This window comes from Canis lupus, chromosome 12 (genome assembly GCF_048164855.1).
Source record: "Canis lupus baileyi chromosome 12, mCanLup2.hap1, whole genome shotgun sequence".
Lineage (NCBI taxonomy): Eukaryota > Metazoa > Chordata > Mammalia > Carnivora > Canidae > Canis > Canis lupus.
The window spans coordinates 27,660,789-27,677,021 of NC_132849.1; the positions used below are offsets into that span (position 1 = coordinate 27,660,789).

At 52.4% G+C, this 16,233-nt stretch overlaps 1 protein-coding gene across 5 annotated transcripts in view; it reads right to left on the reverse strand.

The window, feature by feature from the left end:
• PSD4 (pleckstrin and Sec7 domain containing 4) overlaps window positions 1-16,233 on the reverse strand; it is a 35,123-nt gene that overhangs the window by 16,363 nt on the left and 2,527 nt on the right. The window contains exon 1 of one of the 5 annotated variants that reach the window (XM_072770180.1): window positions 6,693-6,843. The exons of the other annotated variants lie outside the window; for them this stretch is intronic. The gene's annotated coding sequence lies outside the window, so the exon portion shown is untranslated. Of the gene's footprint in view, window positions 1-6,692; window positions 6,844-16,233 lie in introns of those variants that run through there. 5 annotated transcript variants of the gene reach the window in all.

The window sequence follows — 16,233 nt, forward strand, 5'->3', positions numbered from 1 at the left end:
CCAAAGTATGGGGGAGCCAAACAGACACAGACTGGAGGCGAGGAGCCCTGAGGGAGAAGCAGGCACCCAGGAAAGGAAGGCACAGGCTGCCTTATTTCTACTTTCCAGGGCTCCTGTCTTTGAGGCCTCATCCTTGGCTCAGCTAAACTCACTGGGGGCCCCAATGAGAGGACCCACAGCCCCTGCGGCCTACCCAGCTACACGGGAAGGAGAGGGAGCAGCAGGAGACTTGTGGCTGCACCACATCTGCTCAGACCTGCCCAGTGCATCGGCCACACTAGCTGAAGAATCTTGAAGGATCTTTTCCAGAAGCATGCATCTCCATCCTCAGCATAGAGACGAGTTACAAGACTCTCTGGGCGGCCCTACTTCTTCAGGACAATGGCTTGTTTTGACCACATAGACACTCTGCAACTCCTAACTGGACCCATTTCCTGCTTGGTAGAGTCCCAGGAAGTGCAGGGCTAAGTGCACAGCCCTTTTAGAGTAGATGCCCGATACTGAACATACCCCTGGCTGCACTGGAACTTTTCTGAGTTTCCCTTTGGCCCACATCCTGCACTCATGTGTTTCCATCCTAAAATCTTGTGTGTGCTTGTGTGCTGTGTTAAACTATTTGGGGGAACAAAGATATAAAGAGACACACACCTGCTCCCAACTTGTAACCACCTGGGGCCTACCTATTGGCCCACCATTAAACACTGGATAAATGGGACCCCGCCCCCCGCCCCCCCCAGGCTCAGGTGGGGAGTTACTGTTCAAACCTATCGTTTAAAGTCACCTAGAAAACATGGCTTGGCACCATGCCCTCTTTTGGGACAGTATCTGACAGAAACGACACAGGACCACCAGGAATTTCAGTTTCTTGCTCCTTCTGAGAGCCTCTTCCTAAAAGTCCCTTAGAACCCCTGTCTGGATATTTCCCTCTCTGTCCCAACCCCTACATTCCTCTCTCAGAGCAGGAACCTGTCATTGCTTGGGCCTCAAGATCTGGAGGCTGTCTCCCTGGGAAAGGCTCGTGTCCAGCCTTCGGGGCTACCAAGTTCTAGCAGTGACTGTGTGGACTATACCTTCCTTGAAGGCGAGGCTAGTCCTTATTTTTAAGCTTGTATTCGATGCTCTGAATCAAAGCAATGTGCACCAGTCTTACCCTTGGCTCTTGTCGTCTGGGTCTCCTTGCTCAGCCATTGGTCCTTCTCATTTCTTTGTCTCCACCTCACGCCCCTCTTCCCAGTTATAGGCTGAGGACTCCTATGCTTTGCTCCTTAAGTCCTGCACTGGTCCAACAGGCAATACCAGAACCTTCCTCCCCCCAAGCAGTGTGGTCTGTTTTCTACTCTCAGTCCTCTCTGGGTACTTCCAAGGGAGAAGGACGAGTGAGTCTCACAACCCACTGTCTATATTTGGGCTACCCCACCAGATCCAATCTACCTCCCCAGGCCTGTCTGGAGAATGATCAAATGTGAGAGAGGAGGTGAGATCTCCCCACTGCAGCCTTCTCAAGCAAGCAAGCAAGCAAGCCCACAGGGTACAAAGAACACAGAGAAGGCAGTTCCATTTAGGAGACAGAGGACAGAGGTGGAGGGAAGCACCTTCTTTACAGTTCGCTTATGGATCCCAAGGCCGACCTTTCTTTACCCTCCCTTCCTGCCAAGACCTGGGCTATTTGTGCTTAGCTGGCTCCCCTCCCAACACCCCTGCCCTGGTCTTCATTCCTCTACACGGTCCACATGTTGTACATGAACATGTGCCAGCCTCAGGAGCATGTCCCTGTGGGAATGAGAGCATTTTGTCTGGATGACATCAACTCCCCTACTCTCATCAGTGAACTCACTTGGTGGGAAAAGTTCAAACGCCAGTAACTGGAATGGGAAATGTTGGCAGCAGCCTTGTGGAAAGGAGTTCTGCAATTGCTATGAGACAGGAGTCCCACGTGTTTCTCTTTGCAAATATGTACTTTTAAATAAATATGTATATGAATTAAGGAGCCAAATGGGTAAATGCTCGTGACTCTGCTAGGCATAAATGATCACTGGATTTGCCCTCCCAGAACAAATCCAGATCAACAGGTTCCGGGCTGGGGGGGCAGGGGAGGGGGCGGACAGAAGCTGTAGCAGCTTTCCAGAGACCAAAGAGGAGAGAGCAGATTTCTGGGACCTGAGGGAGGTGGGGTAGGGACCGAGGAATAGAAGGAAGAAGCAGACGGCATTTGGTGACAGAAGAGGCATACAGTTTGGCTAGTCCATGACTCTGAATGGATTAAAATCGACCTGACTCCACCCCACCCCTCACTCTGTTTCAGAGCATTTATCCTGAGGTGTGACTGTTGGTGTTTCACTCACATGGCTCCTGTCTTCCCTTCCCAGAATGGAAGCACCAAGAAAATAGATAGATTAGAAAGCTAAAGGTTACTTTTGACTCAAGAATTCAGGACCACCCATGGGACCCCTGGGGTTACAGAGCTTGGTGGCAGGTGTTCTTGGTTCTAGGCTGGCAGTTCCAAATGGGCAGCACATGGCTTCACAGTAGAGTTGCCACCTTTGGCAAATAAACATAGTGGATGCCCAATATTTGGGACATACTTATACTAAAAATTTACTGTTTAACTGAAATTAAAATGTAACTGGGCATCCTGTATTTTATCTGGCAACCCAACCCCACAGAGGAGGTGAAAAAAAATGTACCAAGCCCCCGCAAAGCACCTGTTATCCAGCTAGGTGCTTCACAGCCATGAGCTCATCTGTCTTGACAGCCACCCCACAAATGAGACAAGTGCTATCATCTCCTTCCTAATAGAATCTAAAGCTCAGAGAGTGTAAAAAATGTACCCAGGTAGCTCAGCTAGTAGTATGTGGCAGAGCTGGAGTCTGCATGCAGGTCTGTGGCTCTCTTATGTATCACCCTCTCTCCCCACCCATAAATCAATTCCCTTGGGCCTTCATGAATTGAATGAAGCATGAATTACTTGTGAAGCAGAGAGTCTCTTGAATTCATCTGTTTTCCCACTGTCCAGTTCAGTGTCTGCTTGACTCAGAAGTGGTACTCCAAAAATGTTTGTGGAAATGAGAGGATGGCTGGGTGGATGGATGGATGGAATGAAGGGAGGGAGGGGAAGGAAAATGGATGGACGGATGGATGGATGATGGATAGAAGGTATGGATAAAAGAGAAGGATGGAGGGATGGGTGGATGGATGATGGATGGATGAGTGCATGGAAGGGAAGGATCCTGAAAACCCCTCCTTGACAACCTTACCAAAGGACTGGGGAGATGGGGCTTGGAGGAGATTTAGCATCATTTTGACCTTGCAACTACCTCCCAAGGACAGTCTGCCTATGAACCAATCACATCTTCCTTCCTCCCAGGAAGCCCAGGACCCTTGGGGCAGAGCTCTCCCAGAGGTAGGGTCCTGCCAGGCCAGCAGCCAAAATGTTCACATGGGTCCCGGCTCCCAGGCAGCAGCTGGTAGAGAGGAGGAGACATGAGGAAGACTCATTCAATCACGTGATTTGTGCTCTCCGCCTCTGCAAGGGCTACTGTGACTGAGAGTTTACGTGTCTCTCCTCCTCTGCTCCCTTTCTTCCTCTCTTTCTCTCCCCCTTCTCCTCTCTCTCTCCTTTTTTAAATCACTCCTCCCTGAATGAAGGGGTAGAATGGCCTGAGGGGTAAGCTCACTGCCTATGGCCATCAAGGCAGCCCTGCCTGGGTGAGGGCAGGGTCAAGGGTGGAGTAGGGGCCTGTTTCCTGGAGGCAACCTTCCTTCTTAGTCAGAGGTGGGCCAGGACCTGGGGACCAGAACTCAGGTCTCCATATCTAGAATTGTCTTGATTTACTTTTTTTTCAGCCCTGGTGTTGAGTGAAATCTCTTTTGAAACCACTTATCTGGGACCCCTGGGTGGCTCAGTAGTTGAGCGTCTGTCTGCCTTGAGCCCAGGGCGTGATCCTGGAGTCCCAGGATCTAGTCCCACATCGGGTTCCCTGCAGGGAGCCTGCTTCTCCCTCTGCCTATGTCTCTGCCTCTCTGTGTGTTTCTCTCATGAATAAATAAAATCTTTAAAAAAAAAAAAAAGAAAAAAGAAACCGCTTATCTCAGGTGTTCTAACCAGAACAAACGAGGAAGAAAGTTCTGCTGCATGCCTTACATGGTGAGTTTTGTTAACCTCCAAAATAAAGCGGCCCTTGGATGGCTTGGGAAGTTGAAGTATAAGCTCCTGGAGAAGCAGAATGGCTCTATGGAATCCAACAAAATGTTTTGAGCTCCAGAAGACAGGAAGGAATGGGAAGGAGCTGAGGCTGGAGGAGAGGGAGGAGGTAGGGGGGAGGCGCCCCCTCTCTACTGGAGTGGAGGACAGTGCAGGGGCTAGGCTGGGCCTGGCTGATGGGAATATATAGGACACACAAACTCATCACTAGGGGATTAAGGGGCCTAAGTCCCTCCCCCCCTACCGCCCCTCACCCTGGGATTCAATGCAACTTTGTCTTGATCTCGGGGGTGGGGGGATAGGGGGTGGGGGGGGCGGCGCGGGAGGGCAAGGAGACCAGTTGGCTCTTGGACTGTACTTCTTGAGAGTGCATTTGCTTTTCACCGCCCGCCCCTCGCCCTTGCTGGGGCACACGGCTTTACTTTGAGGTGCAGGGAGGCCACAGGACACTGGGGGAGGGCCTGCCCTGGGCGAGGAGGTGGCAGCCTTGCATGTCTGTAGCCCCCCTATGTCTAGAGGCTCACAGACTAGACTCAAGCTCCAACTACAACTGATGAGCTATGTGACTCTGGTCAAAAACTTCACCTGGTTCCTTATCTATAAAATAAAGGAAATAAGATGGAGTAAAGCTATGCTATAGATTTGTGATAAAGCAGGATGGGTCTGAGAGCTGCTGCTGGCCTGGCCCCCTGCAGGTGCTCAGAAATAGCATGTCCTGCTCAGTTTAACTTTGCTGCTTTGCTGGTTATTTAGAGAGGCCCAAACAAATAAGCCCACAAACAACCCTCCCAGTGGGCTCCCTAAGCTCTGAGCCACATCCCCGAGTTTTATGGCTCTGTGCCTCACTCCCTTGAAGCTTCCAGATTCAGCAGACATTCCTTCCTTATCCCTAGAAAATTTTCCTTCCTATGGAAAAAGCAAAGGATGGGCTCCTGGCCCATCCAGGAATTTAGGAAGTGGCCTGTCCCTACACACCCCTTGGTAGGAGCCAGGTTAGGGATGTCATCCCAGAGGGTAGAGGAATAGAGGAAGAGTTCCTTATCTGTAGTTGCAAGACAGATGCTCCTGCCTAAACCTGGGCAAGAGCACCGTGAGAGACATGCCTAGGGGCAGCCCCACATCCTGCCTACACGGAAGAAGCCTTCATGCAAGTGTGCACAAAGAGAGAGACAGAGATAGAGACAGAGACAGAGAGATACCAGCAGTGCGGAGGATCCCGTGGTGGGGTCAGCTGGGGCTCAGGCAGAGAGGGAAGAGAATGAGGGTACAGAGACAATGGGGTACAGAGACAATGGGGGAAGAGAGGGTGGGGGAAGGGAGAGTGGGAGCAGAGAAGATGAGGGGCAGAGAGGTTGGGGTACAGAGAGAATGGGGGCAGACCACCAATGTATCTCCAGAGCAGCTGCCCCCTGGGAATGACAAAGACCCCTAGGAGGGCTCAGGGCCAGGCTGGACCACCCTCACCCCTCCTGGGTCTCCCCTCCTTCCCCAAAGAGCCCAGCAGCCCAGGTTCTAAGGCCTGTGCTGGGTGGTTCATTACCTGCAGAAAGCAGCAGCTCTGGGATGTTTTAAAGCCTCAGGAGGCTGGGGATACAGGCCCATCTGAGGCACATTCCTTCCAACCTGGCTAAAGTCCAACAGGCCTGAGGAGTATTTATTATCTGCTGATGACAGCTCACCCTCCCCTGCCTTTTTAGCAGAGGAGTGAAGCCAACCATAGGATCTTAGGCCCTTAGAAGGACCTTCCCTCCGTGAGACTCCATTTACCATGAGGATGACAGCTACGAGCAGAAGGCCTCACAGTGTCCTGAACAGGGAGGCTTTGGCGAGTAAAATGATGGCCACTGCGTATCAGGTCAACGGGCCTAAACCACGGCTGCCCTGGCAAACCAGCTAGTGGGGTCCCTGGCACTAATCCAGCCTCTTGGGGTGGGGCCTGAAGGGCGAGGTAGAGCTGGGAGCCCCCTAATGGCCAATTCTGCGTCTGAGCTCCCGCAGCAACTACACCCAAAGCTGCCTCCGCCCCAAAGCCCAGGCCTGTCTGGCTTCCTTCTCTCTAGCCTCGCTCTCAAAGGCTCACCCGGAGCTTCTGGTCACAAAAGCCCCCACTGGGTACCCAGCAACAGTGGTCACCAGGGACCTGAGGAGGCGCATAAGAGGTTCAGGAAGGAGCCCCTTCCCCCTTCCTAATTGGAGACCCCCAGCGGCTCTGGAGAGGCCAAGGTACCTAGGGGTCAGAGCAGGGATCAGAGGCAAGGCCAGATTGGGTGGGGTGGGTTGAGGGAGGAGGGGGACAGAGAGAAGGAAGACGAACGTGAGGGCTGCAGGCCTGCCAGGCTCATGGAAGGTGGGCCCGCAGCGGGCCTACAGAGCCCTCCTCCTGCCCACCTGCCCCTGCGGCTACCACAGGGGCCCGCATGGGACTCTCCACATCCCTTGCTCCCCTCAGCTCCCGCCAGGCCGCCACCCCCAGCAGGCCCACCTTGCTCACCTCCCAAGGACCCAGGAAAGGATAAGCGGGCCTTCCCCATGCAGGTCCGTCCACCAGTGAATGGAGAATGTGGCTGCCGGTGCTTCCGACTTCCGCTCCCCTCACCACCACGACACGCTCACCCCTCCCACCCCGCGGCCTCCTCCGGGCTCCTGAGCACCTCGCCACCTCACACTTCCTGCCCACAAGCCAAGCGCCTCCATTCCCAGGTCCACTGCCTCTGGCCCCCTTCCTCAGGCCCCTGCTGCCCCGCGGCCCCCTACCCTCCAGGCGGCCCAGAGAGACGTGGCGACGCCCTCCTCCCCAGGCTAGGGCCCAGGGACAGAAAGGGGAAGGTGCTGTGCCCGGGCTGTGGACAGGCCCCACCCCCTTCCTCCCTGTGGTTCTGTCACCAGGTTCTCATCTCTGCCCCAGCTGGCGGTCCCTCGTCGCCAGGCACCCAGGGGACAGAGGAGGGCCCTAGCCTGGCAGCTTTTCTTTTTCCGTTTCTCACAAATGATATTGCAAACTGTGAAAGGCTTCTTTTCATACAGGTAATAGCGGTGCCTGACACACTTGTCTTGCAGCTACAAAGTGTCCCCCAGGAGCACCGTACTGCACTCCTCTCAGCTCCATTATGAAGTACTGCTATGTCCACTGCAGGCTGAAGGCAGGCTCGGAGAGGTGACACCACTGCCTAGGGTCGCACACCTGGGAAGTCACACAGCGGAGGTTAGAACTCAGAGTGTCTGACCACGAGAACCAACAGTCATCCATTCCCCACTACTGAATTCCTGCAGGATGCAGGTCACAGCTGCCCACGAGTGTGACACAGAGGCTGGTGGGGAGCCTTGCTCGCGTACCATTCTCTTCTCCTTCTGTACAATCTACGTCTTCGGCCTCAGGCACCCCCAGCTTCATGCTGAGGCTCCAAAGCCCCATCCCTGCCCCAAGCTCTGGTCTGCACAATTCCAAGGGCCCAGAAGACTTTGCCACTTGTGAGCCCCAGAATCAGAATACCTTCTGACCCAGGCTGCCCTGGCCCCTAGTTTAGAGGCCTATTTCCAGCTCTACCCCTCCTCCGCTGTGTCTCTCCCCCAGAAGGTCAGGCCCACCAGGCCTTTCTCCACCATACTCAGAGCACCCAGGAGCCTGGAATTCTCGGCTTCCTGGGCCCATGTGGCATCATCCTACCAAGAGGCCCTGCATCACTGCTCTGTGCAGCCCTAGACTGCAGGGGCGTTGGGGAAGACAGGGAGAGGAGGGACGAGGTTTGCACCTGTGGGCAGGTTGCCCCCTGCAGGCACACATGGTACAGGGTGGAGAAGAGGGAGGGGAGGCTGGCCACAGCAGGGGTTGGAGGCCAGAAGTGGGCTCTGCTGTGGTAGCCACATTCAGGGGAAGCCGAGAATCTCAATTCAAATCTCAACAGGTCATACTATTAAGATGGGAGGTAGGAGGATAGACACACTTCAAAGAACACTTTGTCAGTTGCAGTTCTAATTTTTACATATTTGAACACATCAGATGGGCCCCTCCACCGTTCATGTTCTGGGGCTAGCAAATGCTAGGGGCAGGTTTATCTCCTGAGTGCCTCAGACTCAATGTAATGCTAACCGGGTTCATCACCCCCACCCTCCATTGCCCGTCCTGCTGTATTTGGGATCTTACAGAACTGTGCCCAGCTGTACATGCCAGAAACCCAAAGTCACCTCAGCCTGAATGCAAACCCTCCCTTGAGGCCTCTCTGGAACATGGCCCCAGCCGGCCAGCACCTACTCCTCCTGTGCTTCCTATGAGAAAAGCTGCTGACCCCTCAGGAACAGGACACAGGACATCTGTCCCCAGGGAGCTTCCAATCTAGCGACAGAGGCAGAAAATAGACAAGTGGCCTAGGTAATCTACATCTGATTGTAAACTGTGGTTACTGGGGAAGGTAGGGGTGGGGAGCCAGGAGGGCCAGCGGCAGGAGACCTGCAATGCTCGTGGGGACCGTTACACCTTGGTGAAGGGGAGCCAGCATGTCTAATTCCTTGCCTGAGACTGGAAAGTTCTCCATGGGTTAAGGGGACAGAAAGCAAGCCAGTGTGGCTGGGCAGCTGGCTCAGGGGATAGTGGGAGGAGATGAGGTGGGAGTGGCAGGACCAGATGCCAGGGGGGCCTCAGCAGCCAGCCAGCGTGCAGGCTAAGCAGGGAAATGACAGGTCAGGAGCACTGCCATATTGGTTTTTAAGATCAACTACTGCCGTATGGATAACAGACAGTCAAGGGCTCACTGAGGAGCAGGGACCAGCTGGGAGCCCCGGGGGCCCAGGAGAGGCAGGCTGGTGGCATGGAGGGGCTCAGAGAGGGCAGAGCAGAGGAGCAGGGGGGCTTGGGATACACACTGGGCTGAGTGGATGGACCAGCTACTCAAGCAGAAGCAAGGTGTGAAGAGGAAAGACTAGTCAGGGGCAAGCCCCAGATTCCTGACTACAGCAACCAGATGGGTACAAATGGCATTTGCAAAAATGGCAGGATTGGGGAGAAGATCCAGAGTTTGCTTTTTCAGAGTTCTTTTTTTTTCAGGTTTGAGATACCTGTGAAACTCAAGCAGGCAACTGAAACCATGCCTGGCGGGGATAGGAAGGCTGGGCTGCAGAAGTGAGCGTGTGTGAGCAGCAGGAAGGGGCTACTTGAGGGACTGATGGAGCCTACTAGGGACGAGTCTGCAAAGGAGAGTGAGAAGGGACTGCCAGGGAGGGGACAGAAACATCACAGAAGACAAGAGAGGAGATAACTACAGAAGGAGGAAGTGGTCAGCTATGTCAAATGCTACTAGAAAGTCTAGGAAGATAAGGAGCAAAGTGGCCATCCAATGTGGCTGCACGGGCAGCCCTGGTAGCCCAGTGGTTTAGTGCCGCCTTCAGCCCAGGGTGTGATCCTGGAGACCCAGGATCGAGTCCCGTGCCGGGCTCCCTGCGTGGAGCCTGCTTCTCCCTCTGCCTGTGTCTCTGCCTCTCTCTCCCTCTGTGAGTCTCTCCTGAATAAATAAATAAAATCTTTAAAAAAAAATGTGGCTGCACGGAGCTTATGGACAAGCAGAGGTTGGGGGCACCAGGGGCACGATGGGGGCTGAAGCCAGGCGGTCACAAGGTGAGGACTGATTAGGAGGTGAGGACCTGGGGTCGATGTCCCAGACCCCGATTCCGGCTCTGCCCCCCACAGTCCAGCCTCTACACCACCGCAATGATCCTGGTGCAAGCAGCTCCGGTGGCTACAAAGCTGCTGGTCAGGCAGGGTGCCAGTGGTCCGCCTCCTCTGTGGACTTATGAGTCCACATGCTCCCCACACTACCACCTCCTCAAGGGAAGGACCAGCCCATTCACCTGTGGAGCACGAAGGCTGTGGACGCCTGGCTCATGCATGCCCACGGCCACTTGAGTGAATGAATGAAAGCTACTCGTCTCCTCCTTGATCGCATCAGGAGGATGCCACAGGCAATAGAATCTGTCCCTCCCTTTCCTCCCAACCAGTGGGGTGTACGGGGGGCTTGTATGCGTGCATATGGGATGTGTGTTTGGTGGTGTGGGGGTGTTTCTACTCACAGCAATCTCCAAGAACAGATTCCCTGACTGTACCAGCCACCAGCTCTCTTCCATCTCCCAGAGCTTTCAGCCCCTTCTCAAGGTTTCCAGGACTAAAACTCTGGAGGGAGGATCCCTGGACACAGGCAAGGAGGGCACCAACTCAGTGGCCATGTGGCTTGGATGGGGACAGGAGGAGGGAACTGGCTTCTGCCCCAGAGCCTTCGCCAGCACAAGCTTTGACCTACCTCCCCTTGCCACGCCCAGGGATTCCCCACCCAGCCCACCATCCCTGCCCTGGGGCCCAGAGGACACCCAGCCCCCTGACCTGACCACAACCCCTGGGCATGCAGCCTTGCCTGGCAGCCCCTTCCTGCCTGCCTGGAGGTAAGTGACTTCCTGTTTGCCTGCGGAGGAAGCAGCTCAGCAAAGGTACGGAGGTATAGCTTACGAGCTAAGCACAGAGAAGGGAATAGGGCCCACCTTCTAGGGGAGGAATCCCCTCTGGGGATTCCAGCACTGCAGTCTGCCCTCCTGAGAGGTGGAGGCATGAGAGGAGACGGGCAGCAGGGAAGGGAACTGGCACCTGACTTATAACTGCCCTTCACCACGCGCTGCCCCCCGCCCCTGTACTGACATTTACCCGGCCCTTTACAAGCTGCAGCACAGATGAGGAGACTGAGGGTCTGAGCAGTTACTCTGGCTGGATTTGAACCCAGGACTGCCAAACCCAAGTGAATCCACTTTTTGCTCTACCCCGTTGCCCCTTGCCTACTGCTGATGTGAATGAAGGAGCAGATCTCTGCAAGTAGCAGCACTACTGACAGTGTAGCCTGAACTACCTCTCCCCATTCGAAGCTTATAGAAACTCCTGAGCTGTCCTTGCAGGGACACCAGCCACTGGGCAGGGTGAGAGCTGAAGCCAAAAGTCCCTCAGTGGGTTCCTGTGTGGCTGAATAACACTTTCTGTTGTTTAGGCAGCTACACGTTTTGTCTTCCAGAAAAGGCCCTATTCCCTCTGAGCTCTCCAGCCTCCACAACCCCGGGGCCCCAGGGAGGACAGACAGGAGGACGCTTGCCTCCCTAAACATTCCTCTCAGGTTAGATGGGGATACCTGCACTGGTCTATGTGACTATGGGCACCCTGGGGGTCTGAGCCAGGAGCTGAGGAGGGAGCACTGGGGGTGGTAAGGGCTTCCTTCCCCTAGAACAGGAGGGAGAAGTCTCTCAGAGGCAGGGAGCCTAGTCTAGTGGTAATACCACCACCACCGACCTCTCGATACCTATGTGGGCACCAGTGCTGCCCCTGGATTCCTGGAAAAAGGCAGGAAGTGATTATTATGACAGTGAATGACAAGCTTCTACCTCTTGGGCTTGGTTGCCCAGTTCCATGGGAGGCACAGTAACTTTGGGAAGGTGTTTCTACACTGCAGGCCCAGATGCCCAGGCCACAGCTCCCTGGCTCTCCTCTTCCTTGGGACTAGTCTGGACCCAGCCTCTGTCTCCCAAGGCTCCCCTTCTCCACTCCCTCCCAACTCTGTGTCTTTGTAGATTGGCACCTTCCCTACAGCCTCTTGTCATGGGTCTGCCCTCCTCCTTAGGCAAGCGTGGGTAGGTTCCTAGCTATTTGCCTCTGTCTCCAGCCCACCCTTGGCACCCAACAGATGCTCACAAGCATCTGCTAAAGTACAAGAGTATGCAGTTCTTCTAGTGGCAAAAGAGCTCACAACCTCAACACCCACAATTGGGAATTGGATAATAGATTATGGTAGAGCCCAGAGCCATATGGTGAGCCTCAGCCACCTTTAACTATCTCAGTTTTAGAGAGTATTTAATGCAGTGGAAAGATGCTCATGGCATATTATTAAGAAAACCAATTATACATTATGATCTTAATTTTTAAAAACATGTTTGTGTATTTAGGCAACAAAATACCAAAGCATTGGTTGATAGTGGCTGAATGCATATGGCAACGCTATACACGATTTAAAGTTCCTGATGCACTTTTTGGTATGTAGCTAAATTTTAAAAACAAGTATGTATTATATTTATCAGCAGCAAAAGCAATAAAGGCATTAGGAAATTAAATATGCTGAATTAAACAACAAGTGACGATTTCCATGCACTTCAAAGACTGGGATGTTCTTGACCAACCTCGTCCCTCCTTTTGGGTGGAGGCAGGGAGCTAGTATGCCACGAGGACAGTCTGCAATAGTGTGCACTGTTTTTGACCCCTCACTGTCACCACCCTTCAAGTGGCTGCCGGGGTGACCTCTCTGACGTCTTTGACAGGGACCTGTTTAGAATTCCGGAGTTGCTATGAAGATTATTTTAAGGTGAAGACATTTGAGATTTGACAGCGGCAAAAAGAAGTCTTCTCAGAGCTTCCTTTAACTGACTAAATGCAGCAAATTCTGGAAAATACAGGTCCCATAAATTCCTGCTTCAGGGTGGAGCTACCCCCAGAAGATGAAATAAAAATTCTCCCAATTCCCTTCTCCAGGAAAGATTATGGCCCTGAAGGACACTGAAAGATCACCCATACCCTAGAGACAAATGTGCTCACAAACCTTCTCATCTCTCACCTGTTCTAAAAACCCATTTGTCTTTCCTAAAGAAACCGATCTGTTCTTCCCATAGAGACCTTTTGTCTCCCTGCCTGCCCCCCCCCAAGTGTATAGGTGTATACACTTTTAACCAGCTGCTTCTAACAAGCCAGCTGCTTCTCTGGTTGGGTCTCAGGTGCATGCCAAAAAACCTCTCTTGACTGGTAATCTTTTGCCAGTTTAATTTGTCTGTCCCAGTGACTGAATCTAAGAGGGCAGAGGAAAAGTTTCCCCTGGCTCCTACATGGTAAAGATTACTTCCTCCAGGATTCCATGAACCTAAGGCTGTGTTTGCCTAAGTAGGGATGCAGTACACATAATGAACAATTTTAGTAGTTGAGTATTTATTTGAATATGCATTTTAAAAATATAGCTGATACAATGAACCTGGGCTGTCATAGATGTTGTTTCTTAGGGCCATGTGGAAGTAAATAATAGCTATTTTAGTTTCAAATTGTGTGTAGTCAAGGAAAAATATGAAATGAAATAGTATGGATGGAAAACTCTCCCGTCAAAAATCATGGCAAGATATGTAAATGAGTAGACACTGTGTAAAAAGCATTTACTTTGAAGAAAGAACTGGGAGTTACGTATGATAATGCTAATTAGCCTTGATGAGTTGTCAACTGCTGAATGGATATTCAGGCTTACGATTAGCAGGCATGCAAGGCTGTGGTGTTCCATAAAGCACTGAACAGGTGTGAAGGTCCTAGTGAAGGAGGAAGATGACACTTAGGGCAAGGCATTTCCTGGGTCCACCTAAAAGGCCCCAGACTTCCCTGGAGGTGCTGGGACTTAACCCAGCTCAAAGCCACAGAGCCTTGGGCTTCTTGGTCCCTTCTCTGTGCCAGGAGGACCTGATCCATGCTCTCTCCACTGTGGCCCGCAGAGACAGAGGGGTGGCCTGGCATGGCAGCTTCCAGTGGCAACAGCACCAGGGAAGCTCAGAGCTCATCCCTGGGAAGAGAGCCCACACACCTGCACCACCCGAGGTCCTCTCCCTCTTGTCTGTCTCTGTGTGTCTAGGCCTCCTCTGAAGCTGCACTGGGAGACACCAGGAAGGCAGGGCCCTCCACCCCACACCTGCCCAGGCTCCCATGCGGAGAAGAAGCCTCTCTGAAGTCATGCAGCCAACAAAGGGAGAGTTGCAGAGTGTACCCAGCCTCCTTGGCTGGTTCAGCCTGTCCATCCACTTCTACTTGCAGACCTGCCCCAGGCTCTGGTCTGCCTGGGCCTCTCTGGCCCTACTCTCTCCTGGGGTGACCTCACTCACCTCACAGGTTCATCTCCCTCCCACCTTCTTGCTGAAAGCCGGGAGTCCTAACTGCCAGCAAGAATCCTCTAGCCCAATGAGCAGGAGTTAGATTCAGTAGCATGCCCCACAGTATGCCCACATGCCCACAAACACGCCTCCCCATCCCCGTGCCCAGCCTGCCCTCCTGGGTCTTGTCTGTGGTGTCACATCCACCCAGCTTTCCAAGTTAATAGCCCTGACACCAGCCCAGACCCTTCCTGACCCCAGTGCCCCATCCTGCTGCTTTTCCCTCCCCAGCACATGCCACTGCCCTACTCTCACCCAAAACCTCTCTCACCAGGAGAACTGCAGGGACCTCCCGCCTCTCAGAATCATGGGCAGAAGGTTCCAGTTTTCCAGGAGATCACTCTTGCCCTTGAAAATACTTCCTGCTGTCTTTCAGCCCCTGCCTTACCCATGTTGCCATCTGGGAAGGTGCAACACTGGCATGTGAGACCCCCCAGTATCTCCCAGGACCACACTTCCACATCCCGAAGCACAATCCTGAAGTCTAGGGGACTCCCTCAGTGTCCTTGGTACTTTGGCACACTGCTGTGTCCTCATGCTATACTCTGGGTCATCTGTTCCTTTCACCACTTTCATCTCTTAAATCCTCCTCAGCCTCCGAGGCTACTCCCATAATTTCTCCAAACCATCTTTATAGACCAAGCCACTAGCCAGAAAGAATCAGCTATTATGAGAATCCCATAATCCCAGCTAGGGAGCGCCAGGCAGCGGTTGGGAGCGACCAACCAAGTGCTCACACAGCACTCAGATCCATCTTTTTAACAAAATAGCTTCGGGCTGAAAAAGTAAAAAGCACATGATTTGTAGCACAATACAATTTATGTAAGTTTGAAATACATGCCTATATAAATCAACATCATCTATTTCTCTAGAATACATCCAGATCCCAGAATAAACCTACCACAAATATCTCAAGAGTGGCTGCTGCTCACAAGAAGGGAGGGGGGGTGCGAGGGGGCAGTCGGTGGGACTAGATTTGAGGGATGAAGTCTTCTTCTTCACAACAAGACCCCTGATAATTCAATCACAACAACAAAAAGGCAAAAATCCAATTGAAACCGCCAGCCACGGATGTGAACGGTCCACAGAAAGAGAAAGACCAATAGCTAAAAACAGGTGTGAGACATAACAGCACTCCCTATAAAGACTTATTAAAACGACAACGTGGTGCCAGTTGTCTTCATCTGTCACATTGGCAGGAACAGGTTGGTAACACACGGAGTTGGTGGAGCAGTGGGGAAGCAAGCTGTGTCCGAAGTGTGTCATACTGTGCCCCTGGAATGCAGGGCTGACAGCATCGACATCTAAAATACTCGTTGCTCTTTAGTCGGTAATCCCACGTTTATTCATTTCCCCTGCCGATATAGTCACAGAAGTGCACGGACCCATAGGTACACGTGTGCTTGCTGTCACAGCAGACACACACAAAACTGGGGAAAACCACCTCAAAGCCCATAGAGGACCGGCTAGAAAAACAGGCTGCACCCACTCAATGGGACATTGCATGTATATTTAAAAAGGGTGAACTATTTCTTTATGTGCTGAATCAGAATAAGTATCTTAAGTAAAATAATAATGATGATGATAATACGGAACTGAGTATTACTACCATTTATGTAAAAAAAAAAAAAAAAAAAAAGAGAGAAGTTATAGATACTTGGATGCTCCTTTGCAAACAGAACACATCTCTTTTGAAATAGTCTTGAGAAATTGCCTCCGAAGAGGAGAATTGAGGGTCAGAGCACAGGAGGGAGAGGGAGATTTTCCACTGTGCATCCCTAAGGGCTGATAAAATCCCTAGGGTACTACACACACAGGTAGTACCTTTAAAAATACTTTCTAAAGAATTTTTAACCCGTGCAATATTATCTTAAAAAGAACAAAAAGAGGTGGAATGTGCTTCTAACCACTACGGTCTCCTCTAACCATCCCCTGCTGTTAGGCCCTAGGATCTCTTTCTACTGGATTCCTCTCTCCTTTGTGGACAAACATCCCTTCAGCCAAAACCTCCCCCATCCCCTCTCTGTCTCTCAGTGCCTGACTCTAAAATTGTGCCCCTTGATGGTAAA